The sequence below is a fragment of the Sebastes umbrosus genome, chromosome 9, assembly GCF_015220745.1.
Source record: "Sebastes umbrosus isolate fSebUmb1 chromosome 9, fSebUmb1.pri, whole genome shotgun sequence".
NCBI lineage: Eukaryota > Metazoa > Chordata > Actinopteri > Perciformes > Sebastidae > Sebastes > Sebastes umbrosus.
Genome location: NC_051277.1, coordinates 14,530,030 through 14,550,361, shown reverse-complemented (window position 1 = coordinate 14,550,361; position 20,332 = coordinate 14,530,030). Strand labels below are relative to the sequence as shown.

Below are 20,332 nucleotides of genomic sequence, written 5' to 3'. Positions count from 1 at the left end.
CGGCTAAACACACTGAGCCTAATGGCTATATATTTAAATAAAGTTCACAGGTGTCTATCATCTTGCCAAATTTCATGAGTTTTCGAGTACCTAAAGGTATGTTCAAAATCTGAAAGACATAAGGGGGCGCTAGAGAGCCAACATGCCACGCCCAAGCAAAATTTCACCACTAAAATGAAGTAATTACTAGTTTGGATGTGTGGTGTAAAGTTTCATAAATTTTTGTGCATCCTAAAGTCTTCAAATATGCGTTCGTAATTCTAAAATCACGCAGGAAGTCCAACATGGCTGACTTCCTGTTTGCCGAAGAATCTCAAAATCATTTAATCCAGGTATGAGGGCGTGAGCAATGACATACTTGAATTTCGTGAAGATCGAAGAAACTTTCTCTGAAAAACTGCGTACGTTAGGGGGCGCTATGGAGCCCTCTTGGAGACACCCGAGCCCAGTCACTCCAGAACATTGAATTTCCCACCAGTTCTGACGCATACTCCACTTTTCGTGAGTTTTGGGGATGGCTAAGGTCGTCAAAAACGCGATCTTGCAGCGGAAAAAGAATAATAATAAATCCCCAGAAAAACAATAGGTTCCTTGCACTTCGTGCCAGGACACCGTTGGGTCCTGGCACTTTCGTGCTCGGGCCCTAATAATCCCAGAAAAACAATAGGTTCCTTGCACTTCGTGCCAGGACACCGTTGGGTCCCTGGCACTTTCGTGCTCGGGCCCTAATAATAATAATCCCCAGAAAAACAATAGGTTCCTTGCACTTCGTGCCAGGACACCGTTGTGGTCCTGGCACTTTCGTGCTCGGGCCCTAATAATAATCCCCAGAAAAACAATAGGTTCCTTGCACTTCGTTGCCAGGACACCGTGGGTCCTGGCACTTTCGTGCTCGGGCCCTAATTAAAGCTGCAAGCAGCGATGAACGGGCCCTCGCCCCTTGCGCGTCGAGGATGCTGGCGGGACGCCGACCGACGCGGCCGGGCACCGTGAAGCCGAAACTCTGACGAGCGCCACGACGCCTGCCGCAAGGCTCTACGACAGGCACTCTCTGCTGAGCGATATAACACCTCCCACAAGACTCTACGACAAACGGATCACGAGTTATGAAAGGGGGGCGTGGCTAATGTGTAGGGGGCGGGCATAACTTTCACCAATGAAACAGGCACTCTCTGCTGAGTGATATGACACACCCCCACAAGACTCTACTACAAACGGATCATGAGTTATGAAAGGGGGCGGGGCTAATGTGTAGGGGGCGGTGGCTAACCATCCCCAATGAAACAGGCACTCTCTGCTGAGTGATATGACACCTCCCGCAAGACTCTACTATAAACGGTTCATGAGATATGAAAGGGGGCGGGCTAACGTCCTTGGGGCGGGGCTATGAGTATAATTTTTCATATACATGTCATCCGTACTTTACCACCATCATACCTGAGAGATTTGGGGCAGATCGGACTATGTACAGTTGAGTTACAATAACTGCCTGTTTCATGGCGAATGGCTCAAAATGGACGCCACGCCACGTTCCGCTCGTTAAGTGAAAACTCACGATTTTAATAACTTTTCATCTTCAAGGTCTTAAGATGGTCCTGACCAAATTTCAAATCGATCTGATTAAATCTGTAGGAGGAGTTCGTTAAAGTACGCGGCCTATAAAATGCTAAAGTGACATGAAATCCAATATGGCCGACTTCCGGGTGGGCGGAGCTAATGAAACCCAATGAGGAATATGTTTCAAATGATGAGTGGATATGCATACCAAATTTTCATGATTATCGGATCAACTTTGACAAAGTTAAAATTTCAACGCGTTAGGGGGCGCTATAGAGCCGGCTAAACACACTGAGCCTAATGGCTATATATTTAAATAAGTTCACAGGTGTCTATCATCTTGCCAAATTTCATGAGTTTTCGAGTACCCTAAAGGTATGTTCAAAATCTGAAAGACATAAGGGGGCGCTAGAGAGCCCACATGCCACGCCCAAGCAAAATTTCACCACTAAAATGAAGTAATTACTAGTTTGGATGTGTGTGTAAGTTTCATAAATTTTTGTGCATCCTAAAGTCTTCAAATATGCGTTCGTAAATTCTAAAATCACGCAGGAAGTCCAACATGGCTGACTTCCTGTTTGCCGAAGAAATCTCAAAATCATTTAATCCAGGTATGAGGGCGTGAGCAATGGACATACTTGAATTTCGTGAAGATCGAAGAAACCTTTCTCTGAAAAACTGCGTACGTTAGGGGGCGCTATGGAGCCCTCTGGAGACACCCGAGCCCAGTCACTCCAGAACATTGAATTTCCCACCAGTTCTGACGCATACTCCACTTTTCGTGAGTTTTGGGGATGGCTAAGGTCGTCAAAAACGCGATCTTGCAGCGGAAAAAGAATAATAATTAAAGCTGCAAGCAGCGATGAACGGGCCCCTCGCCCCTTGCGCGTCGAGGATGCTGGCGGGACGCCGACCGACGCGGCCGGGCACCGTGAAGCCGAAACTCTGACGAGCGCCACGACGCCTGCCGCAAGGCTCTACGACAGGCACTCTCTGCTGAGCGATATAACACCTCCCACAAGACTCTACGACAAACGGATCACGAGTTATGAAAGGGGGCGTGGCTAATGTGTAGGGGGCGGGCATAACTTTCACCAATGAAACAGGCACTCTCTGCTGAGTGATATGACACCCCCCCACAAGACTCTACTACAAACGGATCATGAGTTATGAAAGGGGGCGGGGCTAATGTGTAGGGGGCGGGGCTAACCATCCCCAATGAAACAGGCACTCTCTGCTGAGTGATATGACACCTCCCGCAAGACTCTACTATAAAACGGTTCATGAGATATGAAAGGGGGCGGGGCTAACGTCTGGGGCGGGGCTATGAGTATAATTTTTTCATATACATGTCATCAGTACTGGACCACCATCATACCTGAGAGATTTGGGGCAGATCGGACTATGTACAGTTGAGTTACAATAACTGCCTGTTTCATGGCGAATGGCTCAAAATGGACGCCACGCCACGTTCCGCTCGTTAAGTGAAAACTCACGATTTTAATAACTTTTCATCTTCAAGGTCTTAAGATGGTCCTGACCAAATTTCAAATCGATCTGATTAAATCTGTAGGAGGAGTTCGTTAAAGTACGCGGCCTATAAAATGCTAAAAGTGACATGAAATCCAATATGGCCGACTTCCGGGTGGGCGGAGCTAATGAAACCCAATGAGGAATATGTTTCAAATGATGAGTGGGATATGCATACCAAATTTCATGATTATCGGATCAACTTTGACAAAGTTAAAATTTCAACGCGTTAGGGGGCGCTATAGAGCCGGCTAAACACACTGAGCCTAATGGCTATATATTTAAATAAAGTTCACAGGTGTCTATCATCTTGCCAAATTTCATGAGTTTTCGAGTACCTAAAGGTATGTTCAAAATCTGAAAGACATAAGGGGGCGCTAGAGAGCCAACATGCCACGCCCAAGCAAAATTTCACCACTAAAATGAAGTAATTACTAGTTTGGATGTGTGTGTAAAGTTTCATAAATTTTTGTGCATCCTAAAGTCTTCAAATATGCGTTCGTAAATTCTAAAATCACGCAGGAAGTCCAACATGGCTGACTTCCTGTTTGCCGAAGAAATCTCAAAATCATTTAATCCAGGTATGAGGGCGTGAGCAATGACATACTTGAATTTCGTGAAGATCGAAGAAACTTTCTCTGAAAAACTGCGTACGTTAGGGGGCGCTATGGAGCCCTCTGGAGACACCCGAGCCCAGTCACTCCAGAACATTGAATTTCCCACCAGTTCTGACGCATACTCCACTTTTCGTGAGTTTTGGGGATGGCTAAGGTCGTCAAAAACGCGATCTCGCAGCGGAAAAAGAATAATAATAATAATCCCCAGAAAAACAATAGGTTCCTTGCACTTCGTGCCAGGACACCGTTGGGTCCTGGCACTTTCGTGCTCGGGCCCTAATTAAAGCTGCAAGCAGCGATGAACGGGCCCTCGCCCCTTGCGCGTCAAGGATGCTGGCGGGACGCCGACCGACGCGGCCGGGCACCGTGAAGCCGAAACTCTGACGAGCGCCACGACGCCTGCCGCAAGGCTCTACGACAGGCACTCTCTGCTGAGCGATATAACACCTCCCACAAGACTCTACGACAAACGGATCACGAGTTATGAAAGGGGGCGTGGCTAATGTGTAGGGGGCGGGCATAACTTTCACCAATGAAACAGGCACTCTCTGCTGAGTGATATGACACCCCCCACAAGACTCTACTACAAACGGATCATGAGTTATGAAAGGGGGCGGGGCTAATGTGTAGGGGGCGGGGCTAACCATCCCCAATGAAACAGGCACTCTCTGCTGAGTGATATGACACCTCCCGCAAGACTCTACTATAAACGGTTCATGAGATATGAAAGGGGGCGGGGCTAACGTCTTGGGGCGGGGCTATGAGTATAATTTTTCATATACATGTCATCAGTACTGGACCACCATCATACCTGAGAGATTTGGGGCAGATCGGACTATGTACAGTTGAGTTACAATAACTGCCTGTTTCATGGCGAATGGCTCAAAATGGACGCCACGCCACGTTCCGCTCGTTAATTGAAAACTCACGATTTTTAATAACTTTTCATCTTCAAGGTCTTAAGATGGTCCTGACCAAATTTCAAATCGATCTGATTAAATCTGTAGGAGGAGTTCGTTAAAGTACGCGGCCTATAAAATGCTAAAAGTGACATGAAATCCAATATGGCCGACTTCCGGGTGGGCGGAGCTAATGAAACCCAATGAGGAATATGTTTCAAATGATGAGTGGGATATGCATACCAAATTTCATGAATATCGGATCAACTTTGACAAAGTTAAAATTTCAACGCGTTAGGGGGCGCTATAGAGCCGGCTAAACACACTGAGCCTAATGGCTATACAGTTACATAAAGTTCACAGGTGTCTATCATCTTGCCAAATTTCATGAGTTTTCGAGTACCTAAAGGTATGTTCAAAATCTGAAAGACATAAGGGGGCGCTAGAGAGCCAACATGCCACGCCCAAGCAAAATTTCACCACTAAAATTAAGTAATTACTAGTTTGGATGTGTGTGTAAAGTTTCATAAATTTTTGTGCATCCTAAAGTCTTCAAATATGCGTTCGTAAATTCTAAAATCACGCAGGAAGTCCAACATGGCTGACTTCCTGTTTGCCGAAGAAATCTCAAAATCATTTAATCCAGGTATGAGGGCGTGAGCAATGACATACTTGAATTTCGTGAAGATCGAAGAAACTTTCTCTGAAAAACTGCGTACGTTAGGGGGCGCTATGGAGCCCTCTGGAGACACCCGAGCCCAGTCACTCCAGAACATTGAATTTCCCACCAGTTCTGACGCATACTCCACTTTTCGTGAGTTTTGGGGATGGCTAAGGTCGTCAAAAACGCGATCTCGCAGCGGAAAAAGAATAATAATAATAATCCCCAGAAAAACAATAGGTTCCTTGCACTTCGTGCCAGGACACCGTTGGGTCCTGGCACTTTCGTGCTCGGGCCCTAATAATAATCCCCAGAAAAACAATAGGTTCCTTGCACTTCGTGCCAGGACACCGTTGGGTCCTGGCACTTTCGTGCTCGGGCCCTAATAATAATAATCCCCAGAAAAACAATAGGTTCCTTGCACTTCGTGCCAGGACACCGTTGGGTCCTGGCACTTTCGTGCTCGGGCCCTAATTAAAGCTGCAAGCAGCGATGAACGGGCCCTCGCCCCTTGCGCGTCGAGGATGCTGGCGGGACGCCGACCGACGCGGCCGGGCACCGTGAAGCCGAAACTCTGACGAGCGCCACGACGCCTGCCGCAAGGCTCTACGACAGGCACTCTCTGCTGAGCGATATAACACCTCCCACAAGACTCTACGACAAACGGATCACGAGTTATGAAGGGGGCGTGGCTAATGTGTAGGGGCGGGCATAACTTTCACCAATGAAACAGGCACTCTCTGCTGAGTGATATGACACCCCCCACAAGACTCTACTACAAACGGATCATGAGTTATGAAAGGGGGCGGGGCTAATGTGTAGGGGGCGGGGCTAACCATCCCCAATGAAACAGGCACTCTCTGCTGAGTGATATGACACCTCCCGCAAGACTCTACTATAAACGGTTCATGAGATATGAAAGGGGGCGGGGCTAACGTCTTGGGGCGGGGCTATGAGTATAATTTTTCATATACATGTCATCAGTACTGGACCACCATCATACCTGAGAGATTTGGGGCAGATCGGACTATGTACAGTTGAGTTACAATAACTGCCTGTTTCATGGCGAATGGCTCAAAATGGACGCCACGCCACGTTCCGCTCGTTAAGTGAAAACTCACGATTTTAATAACTTTCATCTTCAAGGTCTTAAGATGGTCCTGACCAAATTTCAAATCGATCTGATTAAATCTGTAGGAGGAGTTCGTTAAAGTACGCGGCCTATAAAATGCTAAAAGTGACATGAAATCCAATATGGCCGACTTCCGGGTGGGCGGAGCTAATGAAACCCAATGAGGAATATGTTTCAAATGATGAGTGGGATATGCATACCAAATTTCATGATTATCGGATCAACTTTGACAAAGTTAAAATTTCAACGCGTTAGGGGGCGCTATAGAGCCGGCTAAACACACTGAGCCTAATGGCTATATATTTAAATAAAGTTCACAGGTGTCTATCATCTCGCCAAATTTCATGAGTTTTCGAGTACCTAAAGGTATGTTCAAAATCTGAAAGACATAAGGGGGCGCTAGAGAGCCAACATGCCACGCCCAAGCAAAATTTCACCACTAAAATGAAGTAATTACTAGTTTGGATGTGTGTGTAAAGTTTCATAAATTTTTGTGCATCCTAAAGTCTTCAAATATGCGTTCGTAAATTCTAAAATCACGCAGGAAGTCCAACATGGCTGACTTCCTGTTTGCCGAAGAAATCTCAAAATCATTTAATCCAGGTATGAGGGCGTGAGCAATGACATACTTGAATTTCGTGAAGATCGAAGAAACTTTCTCTGAAAAACTGCGTACGTTAGGGGGCGCTATGGAGCCCTCTGGAGACACCCGAGCCCAGTCACTCCAGAACATTGAATTTCCCACCAGTTCTGACGCATACTCCACTTTTCGTGAGTTTTGGGGATGGCTAAGGTCGTCAAAAACGCGATCTTGCAGCGGAAAAAGAATAATAATTAAAGCTGCAAGCAGCGATGAACGGGCCCTCGCCCCTTGCGCGTCGAGGATGCTGGCGGGACGCCGACCGACGCGGCCGGGCACCGTGAAGCCGAAACTCTGACGAGCGCCACGACGCCTGCCGCAAGGCTCTACGACAGGCACTCTCTGCTGAGCGATATAACACCTCCCACAAGACTCTACGACAAACGGATCACGAGTTATGAAAGGGGGCGTGGCTAATGTGTAGGGGGCGGGCATAACTTTCACCAATGAAACAGGCACTCTCTGCTGAGTGATATGACACCCCCCACAAGACTCTACTACAAACGGATCATGAGTTATGAAAGGGGGCGGGGCTAATGTGTAGGGGGCGGGGCTAACCATCCCCAATGAAACAGGCACTCTCTGCTGAGTGATATGACACCTCCCGCAAGACACTACTATAAACGGTTCATGAGATATGAAAGGGGGCGGGGCTAACGTCTTGGGGCGGGGCTATGAGTATAATTTTTCATATACATGTCATCAGTACTGGACCACCATCATACCTGAGAGATTTGGGGCAGATCGGACTATGTACAGTTGAGTTACAATAACTGCCTGTTTCATGGCGAATGGCTCAAAATGGACGCCACGCCACGTTCCGCTCGTTAAGTGAAAACTCACGATTTTAATAACTTTTCATCTTCAAGGTCTTAAGATGGTCCTGACCAAATTTCAAATCGATCTGATTAAATCTGTAGGAGGAGTTCGTTAAAGTACGCGGCCTATAAATGCTAAAAGTGACATGAAATCCAATATGGCCGACTTCCGGGTGGGCGGAGCTAATGAAACCCAATGAGGAATATGTTTCAAATGATGAGTGGGATATGCATACCAAATTTCATGAATATCGGATCAACTTTGACAAAGTTAAATTTCAACGCGTTAGGGGGCGCTATAGAGCCGGCTAAACACACTGAGCCTAATGGCTATATATTTAAATAAAGTTCACAGGTGTCTATCATCTTGCCAAATTTCATGAGTTTTCGAGTACCTAAAGGTATGTTCAAAATCTGAAAGACATAAGGGGGCGCTAGAGAGCCAACATGCCACGCCCAAGCAAAATTTCACCACTAAAATTAAGTAATTACTAGTTTGGATGTGTGTGTAAAGTTTCATAAATTTTTGTGCATCCTAAAGTCTTCAAATATGCGTTCGTAAATTCTAAAATCACGCAGGAAGTCCAACATGGCTGACTTCCTGTTTGCCGAAGAAATCTCAAAATCATTTAATCCAGGTATGAGGGCGTGAGCAATGACATACTTGAATTTCGTGAAGATCGAAGAAACTTTCTCTGAAAAACTGCGTACGTTAGGGGGCGCTATGGAGCCCTCTGGAGACACCCGAGCCCAGTCACTCCAGAACATTGAATTTCCCACCAGTTCTGACGCATACTCCACTTTTCGTGAGTTTTGGGATGGCTAAGGTCGTCAAAAACGCGATCTTGCAGCGGAAAAAGAATAATAATAATAATCCCCAGAAAAACAATAGGTTCCTTGCACTTCGTGCCAGGACACCGTTGGGTCCTGGCACTTTCGTGCTCGGGCCCTAATTAAAGCTGCAAGCAGCGATGAACGGGCCCTCGCCCCTTGCGCGTCGGGGATGCTGGCGGGACGCCGACCGACGCGGCCGGGCACCGTGAAGCCGAAACTCTGACGAGCGCCACGACGCCTGCCGCAAGGCTCTACGACAGGCACTCTCTGCTGAGCGATATAACACCTCCCACAAGACTCTACGACAAACGGATCACGAGTTATGAAAGGGGGCGTGGCTAATGTGTAGGGGGCGGGCATAACTTTCACCAATGAAACAGGCACTCTCTGCTGAGTGATATGACACCCCCCACAACACTCTACTACAAACGTATCATGAGTTATGAAAGGGGGCGGGGCTAATGTGTAGGGGGCGGGGCTAACCATCCCCAATGAAACAGGCACTCTCTGCTGAGTGATATGACACCTCCCGCAAGACTCTACTATAAACGGTTCATGAGATATGAACGGGGGCGGGGCTAACGTCTTGGGGCGGGGCTATGAGTATAATTTTTCATATACATGTCATCAGTACTGGACCACCATCATACCTGAGAGATTTGGGGCAGATCGGACTATGTACAGTTGAGTTACAATAACTGCCTGTTTCATGGCGAATGGCTCAAAATGGACGCCACGCCACGTTCCGCTCGTTAAGTGAAAACTCACGATTTTAATAACTTTTCATCTTCAAGGTCTTAAGATGGTCCTGACCAAATTTCAAATCGATCTGATTAAATCTGTAGGAGGAGTTCGTTAAAGTACGCGGCCTATAAAATGCTAAAAGTGACATGAAATCCAATATGGCCGACTTCCGGGTGGGCGGAGCTAATGAAACCCAATGAGGAATATGTTTCAAATGATGAGTGGGATATGCATACCAAATTTCATGATTATCGGATCAACTTTGACAAAGTTAAAATTTCAACGCGTTAGGGGGCGCTATAGAGCCGGCTAAACACACTGAGCCTAATGGCTATATATTTAAATAAAGTTCACAGGTGTCTATCATCTTGCCAAATTTCATGAGTTTTCGAGTACCTAAAGGTATGTTCAAAATCTGAAAGACATAAGGGGGCGCTAGAGAGCCAACATGCCACGCCCAAGCAAAATTTCACCACTAAAATGAAGTAATTACTAGTTTGGATGTGTGTGTAAAGTTTCATAAATTTTTGTGCATCCTAAAGTCTTCAAATATGCGTTCGTAAATTCTAAAATCACGCAGGAAGTCCAACATGGCTGACTTCCTGTTTGCCGAAGAAATCTCAAAATCATTTAATCCAGGTATGAGGGCGTGAGCAATGACATACTTGAATTTCGTGAAGATCGAAGAAACTTTCTCTGAAAAACTGCGTACGTTAGGGGGCGCTATGGAGCCCTCTGGAGACACCCGAGCCCAGTCACTCCAGAACATTGAATTTCCCACCAGTTCTGACGCATACTCCACTTTTCGTGAGTTTTGGGGATGGCTAAGGTCGTCAAAAACGCGATCTTGCAGCGGAAAAAGAATAATAATAATCCCCAGAAAAACAATAGGTTCCTTGCACTTCGTGCCAGGACACCGTTGGGTCCTGGCACTTTCGTGCTCGGGCCCTAATAATAATCCCCAGAAAAACAATAGGTTCCTTGCACTTCGTGCCAGGACACCGTTGGGTCCTGGCACTTTCGTGCTCGGGCCCTAATAATCCCCAGAAAAACAATAGGTTCCTTGCACTTCGTGCCAGGACACCGTTGGGTCCTGGCACTTTCGTGCTCGGGCCCTAATTAAAGCTGCAAGCAGCGATGAACGGGCCCTCGCCCCTTGCGCGTCGGGGATGCTGGCGGGACGCCGACCGACGCGGCCGGGCACCGTGAAGCCGAAACTCTGACGAGCGCCACGACGCCTGCCGCAAGGCTCTACGACAGGCACTCTCTGCTGAGCGATATAACACCTCCCACAAGACTCTACGACAAACGGATCACGAGTTATGAAAGGGGGCGTGGCTAATGTGTAGGGGGCGGGCATAACTTTCACCAATGAAACAGGCACTCTCTGCTGAGTGATATGACACCCCCCACAAGACTCTACTACAAACGGATCATGAGTTATGAAAGGGGGCGGGGCTAATGTGTAGGGGGCGGGGCTAACCATCCCCAATGAAACAGGCACTCTCTGCTGAGTGATATGACACCTCCCGCAAGACTCTACTATAAACGGTTCATGAGATATGAAAGGGGGCGGGGCTAACGTCTTGGGGCGGGGCTATGAGTATAATTTTTCATATACATGTCATCAGTACTGGACCACCATCATACCTGAGAGATTTGGGGCAGATCGGACTATGTACAGTTGAGTTACAATAACTGCCTGTTTCATGGCGAATGGCTCAAAATGGACGCCACGCCACGTTCCGCTCGTTAAGTGAAAACTCACGATTTTAATAACTTTTCATCTTCAAGGTCTTAAGATGGTCCTGACCAAATTTCAAATCGATCTGATTAAATCTGTAGGAGGAGTTCGTTAAAGTACGCGGCCTATAAAATGCTAAAAGTGACATGAAATCCAATATGGCCGACTTCCGGGTGGGCGGAGCTAATGAAACCCAATGAGGAATATGTTTCAAATGATGAGTGGGATATGCATACCAAATTTCATGATTATCGGATCAACTTTGACAAAGTTAAAATTTCAACGCGTTAGGGGGCGCTATAGAGCCGGCTAAACACACTGAGCCTAATGGCTATATATTTAAATAAAGTTCACAGGTGTCTATCATCTTGCCAAATTTCATGAGTTTTCGAGTACCTAAAGGTATGTTCAAAATCTGAAAGACATAAGGGGGCGCTAGAGAGCCAACATGCCACGCCCAAGCAAAATTTCACCACTAAAATGAAGTAATTACTAGTTTGGATGTGTGTGTAAAGTTTCATAAATTTTTGTGCATCCTAAAGTCTTCAAATATGCGTTCGTAAATTCTAAAATCACGCAGGAAGTCCAACATGGCTGACTTCCTGTTTGCCGAAGAAATCTCAAAATCATTTAATCCAGGTATGAGGGCGTGAGCAATGACATACTTGAATTTCGTGAAGATCGAAGAAACTTTCTCTGAAAAACTGCGTACGTTAGGGGGCGCTATGGAGCCCTCTGGAGACACCCGAGCCCAGTCACTCCAGAACATTGAATTTCCCACCAGTTCTGACGCATACTCCACTTTTCGTGAGTTTTGGGGATGGCTAAGGTCGTCAAAAACGCGATCTTGCAGCGGAAAAAGAATAATAATTAAAGCTGCAAGCAGCGATGAACGGGCCCTCGCCCCTTGCGCGTCGAGGATGCTGGCGGGACGCCGACCGACGCGGCCGGGCACCGTGAAGCCGAAACTCTGACGAGCGCCACGACGCCTGCCGCAAGGCTCTACGACAGGCACTCTCTGCTGAGCGATATAACACCTCCCACAAGACTCTACGACAAACGGATCACGAGTTATGAAAGGGGGCGTGGCTAATGTGTAGGGGGCGGGCATAACTTTCACCAATGAAACAGGCACTCTCTGCTGAGTGATATGACACCCCCCACAAGACTCTACTACAAACGGATCATGAGTTATGAAAGGGGGCGGGGCTAATGTGTAGGGGGCGGGGCTAACCATCCCCAATGAAACAGGCACTCTCTGCTGAGTGATATGACACCTCCCGCAAGACTCTACTATAAACGGTTCATGAGATATGAAAGGGGGCGGGGCTAACGTCTTGGGGCGGGGCTATGAGTATAATTTTTCATATACATGTCATCAGTACTGGACCACCATCATACCTGAGAGATTTGGGGCAGATCGGACTATGTACAGTTGAGTTACAATAACTGCCTGTTTCATGGCGAATGGCTCAAAATGGACGCCACGCCACGTTCCGCTCGTTAAGTGAAAACTCACGATTTTAATAACTTTTCATCTTCAAGGTCTTAAGATGGTCCTGACCAAATTTCAAATCGATCTGATTAAATCTGTAGGAGGAGTTCGTTAAAGTACGCGGCCTATAAAATGCTAAAAGTGACATGAAATCCAATATGGCCGACTTCCGGGTGGGCGGAGCTAATGAAACCCAATGAGGAATATGTTTCAAATGATGAGTGGGATATGCATACCAAATTTCATGATTATCGGATCAACTTTGACAAAGTTAAAATTTCAACGCGTTAGGTGGCGCTATAGAGCCGGCTAAACACACTGAGCCTAATGGATATATATTTAAATAAAGTTCACAGGTGTCTATCATCTTGCCAAATTTCATGAGTTTTCGAGTACCTAAAGGTATGTTCAAAATCTGAAAGACATAAGGGGGCGCTAGAGAGCCAACATGCCACGCCCAAGCAAAATTTCACCACTAAAATTAAGTAATTACTAGTTTGGATGTGTGTGTAAAGTTTCATAAATTTTTGTGCATCCTAAAGTCTTCAAATATGCGTTCGTAAATTCTAAAATCACGCAGGAAGTCCAACATGGCTGACTTCCTGTTTGCCGAAGAAATCTCAAAATCATTTAATCCAGGTATGAGGGCGTGAGCAATGACATACTTGAATTTCGTGAAGATCGAAGAAACTTTCTCTGAAAAACTGCGTACGTTAGGGGGCGCTATGGAGCCCTCTGGAGACACCCGAGCCCAGTCACTCCAGAACATTGAATTTCCCACCAGTTCTGACGCATACTCCACTTTTCGTGAGTTTTGGGGATGGCTAAGGTCGTCAAAAACGCGATCTCGCAGCGGAAAAAGAATAATAATTAAAGCTGCAAGCAGCGATGAACGGGCCCTCGCCCCTTGCGCGTCGGGGATGCTGGCGGGACGCCGACCGACGCGGCCGGGCACCGTGAAGCCGAAACTCTGACGAGCGCCACGACGCCTGCCGCAAGGCTCTACGACAAACGGTTCATGAGTTATGAATGGGGGCGGGGCTAATGTGTAGGGGGCGGGCATAACCTTCACCAATGAAACAGGCACTCTCTGCTGAGTTATATGACACTTCCCACAAGACTCTACGACAAACGGATCACGAGTTATGAAAGGGGGCGGGGCTAATGTGTAGGGGGCGGGCATAACCTTCACCAATGAAACAGGCACTCTCTGCTGAGCGATATAACACCTCCCACAAGACTCTACGACAAACGGATCATGAGTAATGAAAGGGGGCGTGGCTAATGTGTAGGGGGCGGGCATAACCTTCACCAATGAAACAGGCACTCTCTGCTGAGTGATATGACACCTCCCACAAGACTCTACGACAAACGGATCATGAGTTATGAAAGGGGGCGGGGCTAATGTGTAGGGGGCGGGGATAACCTTCACCAATGAAACAGGCACTCTCTGCTGAGTGATATGACACCTCCCACAAGACTCTACGACAAACGGATCATGAGTTATGAAAGGGGGCGGGGCTAATGTGTAGGGGCCGTGGCTATGACTATATTTTTGCATTTACATATAATCAGGACTGGACCCTTATCATACCTGAGAAATTTGGGGCAGATCGGACTATGTACAGTTGAGTTAGGGTTAACCCACTCTCTGCTGAGTGATATGACACATCCCACAAGACTCTACTATAAACGGTTCATGAGTTATGAAAGGGGGCGGGGCTAACGTCTTAGGGCGGGGCTATGAGTATAATTTTTCATATACATGTCATCAGTACTGGAGCACCATCATACCTGAGAGATTTGGGGCAGATCGGACTATGTACAGTTGAGTTACAATAACTGGCGAATGGCTCAAAATGGCCGCCACGCTACGGTCCGATCGTTAAGTGGACACTCATCATTTTAATAACTTTTCATCTTCAAGGTCTTAAGATGGTCCTGACCAAATTTCAACTCCATCTGATCAAATCTGTAGGAGGAGTTCGTTAAAGTACGCGGCCAATAAAACTCAAAAATTGGGAAAATCGTACATAAAATCCAATATGGCCGACTTCCGGGTGGGCGGAGCTAATGAAACCCAATGAGGAATATGTTTCAAATGATGAGTGGGATATGCATACCAAATTTCATGATTATCGGATCAACTTTGACAAAGTTAAAATTTCAACGCGTTAGGGGGCGCTATAGAGCCGGCTAAACACACTGAGCCTAATGGCTATATATTTAAATAAAGTTCACAGGTGTCTATCATCTTGCCAAATTTCATGAGTTTTCGAGTACCTAAAGGTATGTTCAAAATCTGAAAGACATAAGGGGGCGCTAGAGAGCCAACATGCCACGCCCAAGCAAAATTTCACCACTAAAATGAAGTAATTACTAGTTTGGATGTGTGTGTAAAGTTTCATAAATTTTTGTGCATCCTAAAGTCTTCAAATATGCGTTCGTAAATTCTAAAATCACGCAGGAAGTCCAACATGGCTGACTTCCTGTTTGCCGAAGAAATCTCAAAATCATTTAATCCAGGTATGAGGGCGTGAGCAATGACATACTTGAATTTCGTGAAGATCGAAGAAACTTTCTCTGAAAAACTGCGTACGTTAGGGGGCGCTATGGAGCCCTCTGGAGACACCCGAGCCCAGTCACTCCAGAACATTGAATTTCCCACCAGTTCTGACGCATACTCCACTTTTCGTGAGTTTTGGGGATGGCTAAGGTCGTCAAAAACGCGATCTTGCAGCGGAAAAAGAATAATAATTAAAGCTGCAAGCAGCGATGAACGGGCCCTCGCCCCTTGCGCGTCGAGGATGCTGGCGGGACGCCGACCGACGCGGCCGGGCACCGTGAAGCCGAAACTCTGACGAGCGCCACGACGCCTGCCGCAAGGCTCTACGACAGGCACTCTCTGCTGAGCGATATAACACCTCCCACAAGACTCTACGACAAACGGATCACGAGTTATGAAAGGGGGCGTGGCTAATGTGTAGGGGGCGGGCATAACTTTCACCAATGAAACAGGCACTCTCTGCTGAGTGATATGACACCCCCCACAAGACTCTACTACAAACGGATCATGAGTTATGAAAGGGGGCGGGGCTAATGTGTAGGGGGCGGGGCTAACCATCCCCAATGAAACAGGCACTCTCTGCTGAGTGATATGACACCTCCCGCAAGACTCTACTATAAACGGTTCATGAGATATGAAAGGGGGCGGGGCTAACGTCTTGGGGCGGGGCTATGAGTATAATTTTTCATATACATGTCATCAGTACTGGACCACCATCATACCTGAGAGATTTGGGGCAGATCGGACTATGTACAGTTGAGTTACAATAACTGCCTGTTTCATGGCGAATGGCTCAAAATGGACGCCACGCCACGTTCCGCTCGTTAAGTGAAAACTCACGATTTTAATAACTTTTCATCTTCAAGGTCTTAAGATGGTCCTGACCAAATTTCAAATCGATCTGATTAAATCTGTAGGAGGAGTTCGTTAAAGTACGCGGCCTATAAAATGCTAAAAGTGACATGAAATGCAATATGGCCGACTTCCGGGTGGGCGGAGCTAATGAAACCCAATGAGGAATATGTTTCAAATGATGAGTGGGATATGCATACCAAATTTCATGATTATCGGATCAACTTTGACAAAGTTAAAATTTCAACGCGTTAGGGGGCGCTATAGAGCCGGCTAAACACACTGAGCCTAATGGCTATATATTTAAATAAAGTTCACAGGTGTCTATCATCTTGCCAAATTTCATGAGTTTTCGAGTACCTAAAGGTATGTTCAAAATCTGAAAGACATAAGGGGGCGCTAGAGAGCCAACATGCCACGCCCAAGCAAAATTTCACCACTAAAATTAAGTAATTACTAGTTTGGATGTGTGTGTAAAGTTTCATAAATTTTTGTGCATCCTAAAGTCTTCAAATATGCGTTCGTAAATTCTAAAATCACGCAGGAAGTCCAACATGGCTGACTTCCTGTTTGCCGAAGAAATCTCAAAATCATTTAATCCAGGTATGAGGGCGTGAGCAATGACATACTTGAATTTCGTGAAGATCGAAGAAACTTTCTCTGAAAAACTGCGTACGTTAGGGGGCGCTATGGAGCCCTCTGGAGACACCCGAGCCCAGTCACTCCAGAACATTGAATTTCCCACCAGTTCTGACGCATACTCCACTTTTCGTGAGTTTTGGGGATGGCTAAGGTCGTCAAAAACGCGATCTCGCAGCGGAAAAAGAATAATAATAATAATCCCCAGAAAAACAATAGGTTCCTTGCACTTCGTGCCAGGACACCGTTGGGTCCTGGCACTTTCGTGCTCGGGCCCTAATAATAATCCCCAGAAAAACAATAGGTTCCTTGCACTTCGTGCCAGGACACCGTTGGGTCCTGGCACTTTCGTGCTCGGGCCCTAATTAAAGCTGCAAGCAGCGATGAACGGGCCCTCGCCCCTTGCGCGTCGAGGATGCTGGCGGGACGCCGACCGACGCGGCCGGGCACCGTGAAGCCGAAACTCTGACGAGCGCCACGACGCCTGCCGCAAGGCTCTACGACAGGCACTCTCTGCTGAGCGATATAACACCTCCCACAAGACTCTACGACAAACGGATCACGAGTTATGAAAGGGGGCGTGGTTAATGTGTAGGGGGCGGGCATAACTTTCACCAATGAAACAGGCACTCTCTGCTGAGTGATATGACACCCCCCACAAGACTCTACTACAAACGGATCATGAGTTATGAAAGGGGGCGGGGCTAATGTGTAGGGGGCGGGGCTAACCATCCCCAATGAAACAGGCACTCTCTGCTGAGTGATATGACACCTCCCGCAAGACTCTACTATAAACGGTTCATGAGATATGAAAGGGGGCGGGGCTAACGTCTTGGGGCGGGGCTATGAGTATAATTTTTCATATACATGTCATCAGTACTGGACCACCATCATACCTGAGAGATTTGGGGCAGATCGGACTATGTACAGTTGAGTTACAATAACTGCCTGTTTCATGGCGAATGGCTCAAAATGGACGCCACGCCACGTTCCGCTCGTTAAGTGAAAACTCACGATTTTAATAACTTTTCATCTTCAAGGTCTTAAGATGGTCCTGACCAAATTTCAAATCGATCTGATTAAATCTGTAGGAGGAGTTCGTTAAAGTACGCGGCCTATAAAATGCTAAAAGTGACATGAAATCCAATATGGCCGACTTCCGGGTGGGCGGAGCTAATGAAACCCAATGAGGAATATGTTTCAAATGATGAGTGGGATATGCATACCAAATTTCATGATTATCGGATCAACTTTGACAAAGTTAAAATTTCAACGCGTTAGGGGGCGCTATAGAGCCGGCTAAACACACTGAGCCTAATGGCTATATATTTAAATAAAGTTCACAGGTGTCTATCATCTTGCCAAATTTCATGAGTTTTCGAGTACCTAAAGGTATGTTCAAAATCTGAAAGACATAAGGGGGCGCTAGAGAGCCAACATGCCACGCCCAAGCAAAATTTCACCACTAAAATGAAGTAATTACTAGTTTGGATGTGTGTGTAAAGTTTCATAAATTTTTGTGCATCCTAAAGTCTTCAAATATGCGTTCGTAAATTCTAAAATCACGCAGGAAGTCCAACATGGCTGACTTCCTGTTTGCCGAAGAAATCTCAAAATCATTTAATCCAGGTATGAGGGCGTGAGCAATGACATACTTGAATTTCGTGAAGATCGAAGAAACTTTCTCTGAAAAACTGCGTACGTTAGGGGGCGCTATGGAGCCCTCTGGAGACACCCGAGCCCAGTCACTCCAGAACATTGAATTTCCCACCAGTTCTGACGCATACTCCACTTTTCGTGAGTTTTGGGGATGGCTAAGGTCGTCAAAAACGCGATCTTGCAGCGGAAAAAAGAATAATAATTAAAGCTGCAAGCAGCGATGAACGGGCCCTCGCCCCTTGCGCGTCAAGGATGCTGGCGGGACGCCGACCGACGCGGCCGGGCACCGTGAAGCCGAAACTCTGACGAGCGCCACGACGCCTGCCGCAAGGCTCTACGACAGGCACTCTCTGCTGAGCGATATAACACCTCCCACAAGACTCTACGACAAACGGATCACGAGTTATGAAAGGGGGCGTGGCTAATGTGTAGGGGGCGGGCATAACTTTCACCAATGAAACAGGCACTCTCTGCTGAGTGATATGACACCCCCCACAAGACTCTACTACAAACGGATCATGAGTTATGAAAGGGGGCGGGGCTAATGTGTAGGGGGCGGGGCTAACCATCCCCAATGAAACAGGCACTCTCTGCTGAGTGATATGACACCTCCCGCAAGACTCTACTATAAACGGTTCATGAGATATGAAAGGGGGCGGGGCTAACGTCTTGGGGCGGGGCTATGAGTATAATTTTTCATATACATGTCATCAGTACTGGACCACCATCATACCTGAGAGATTTGGGGCAGATCGGACTATGTACAGTTGAGTTACAATAACTGCCTGTTTCATGGCGAATGGCTCAAAATGGACGCCACGCCACGTTCCGCTCGTTAATTGAAAACTCACGATTTTAATAACTTTTCATCTTCAAGGTCTTAAGATGGTCCTGACCAAATTTCAAATCGATCTGATTAAATCTGTAGGAGGAGTTCGTTAAAGTACGCGGCCTATAAAATGCTAAAAGTGACATGAAATCCAATATGGCCGACTTCCGGGTGGGCGGAGCTAATGAAACCCAATGAGGAATATGTTTCAAATGATGAGTGGGATATGCATACCAAATTTCATGAATATCGGATCAACTTTGACAAAGTTAAAATTTCAACGCGTTAGGGGGCGCTATAGAGCCGGCTAAACACACTGAGCCTAATGGCTATACAGTTACATAAAGTTCACAGGTGTCTATCATCTTGCCAAATTTCATGAGTTTTCGAGTACCTAAAGGTATGTTCAAAATCTGAAAGACATAAGGGGGCGCTAGAGAGCCAACATGCCACGCCCAAGCAAAATTTCACCACTAAAATGAAGTAATTACTAGTTTGGATGTGTGTGTAAAGTTTCATAAATTTTTGTGCATCCTAAAGTCTTCAAATATGCGTTCGTAAATTCTAAAATCACGCAGGAAGTCCAACATGGCTGACTTCCTGTTTGCCGAAGAAATCTCAAAATCATTTAATCCAGGTATGAGGGCGTGAGCAATGACATACTTGAATTTCGTGAAGATCGAAGAAACTTTCTCTGAAAAACTGCGTACGTTAGGGGGCGCTATGGAGCCCTCTGGAGACACCCGAGCCCAGTCACTCCAGAACATTGAATTTCCCACCAGTTCTGACGCATACTCCACTTTTCGTGAGTTTTGGGGATGGCTAAGGTCGTCAAAAACGCGATCTCGCAGCGGAAAAAGAATAATAATAATAATCCCCAGAAAAACAATAGGTTCCTTGCACTTCGTGCCAGGACACCGTTGGGTCCTGGCACTTTCGTGCTCGGGCCCTAATAATCCCCAGAAAAAACAATAGGTTCCTTGCACTTCGTGCCAGGACACCGTTGGGTCCTGGCACTTTCGTGCTCGGGCCCTAATAATCCCCAGAAAAACAATAGGTTCCTTGCACTTCGTGCCAGGACACCGTTGGGTCCTGGCACTTTCGTGCTCGGGCCCT

The 20,332-nt window shown here is 46.7% G+C and overlaps 1 protein-coding gene across 1 annotated transcript in view; it reads right to left on the bottom strand.

Annotated features, from left to right (window-relative positions):
* Positions 1 to 20,332, bottom strand: part of bicc2 (bicaudal C homolog 2) — a 32,461-nt gene that overhangs the window by 1,545 nt on the left and 10,584 nt on the right.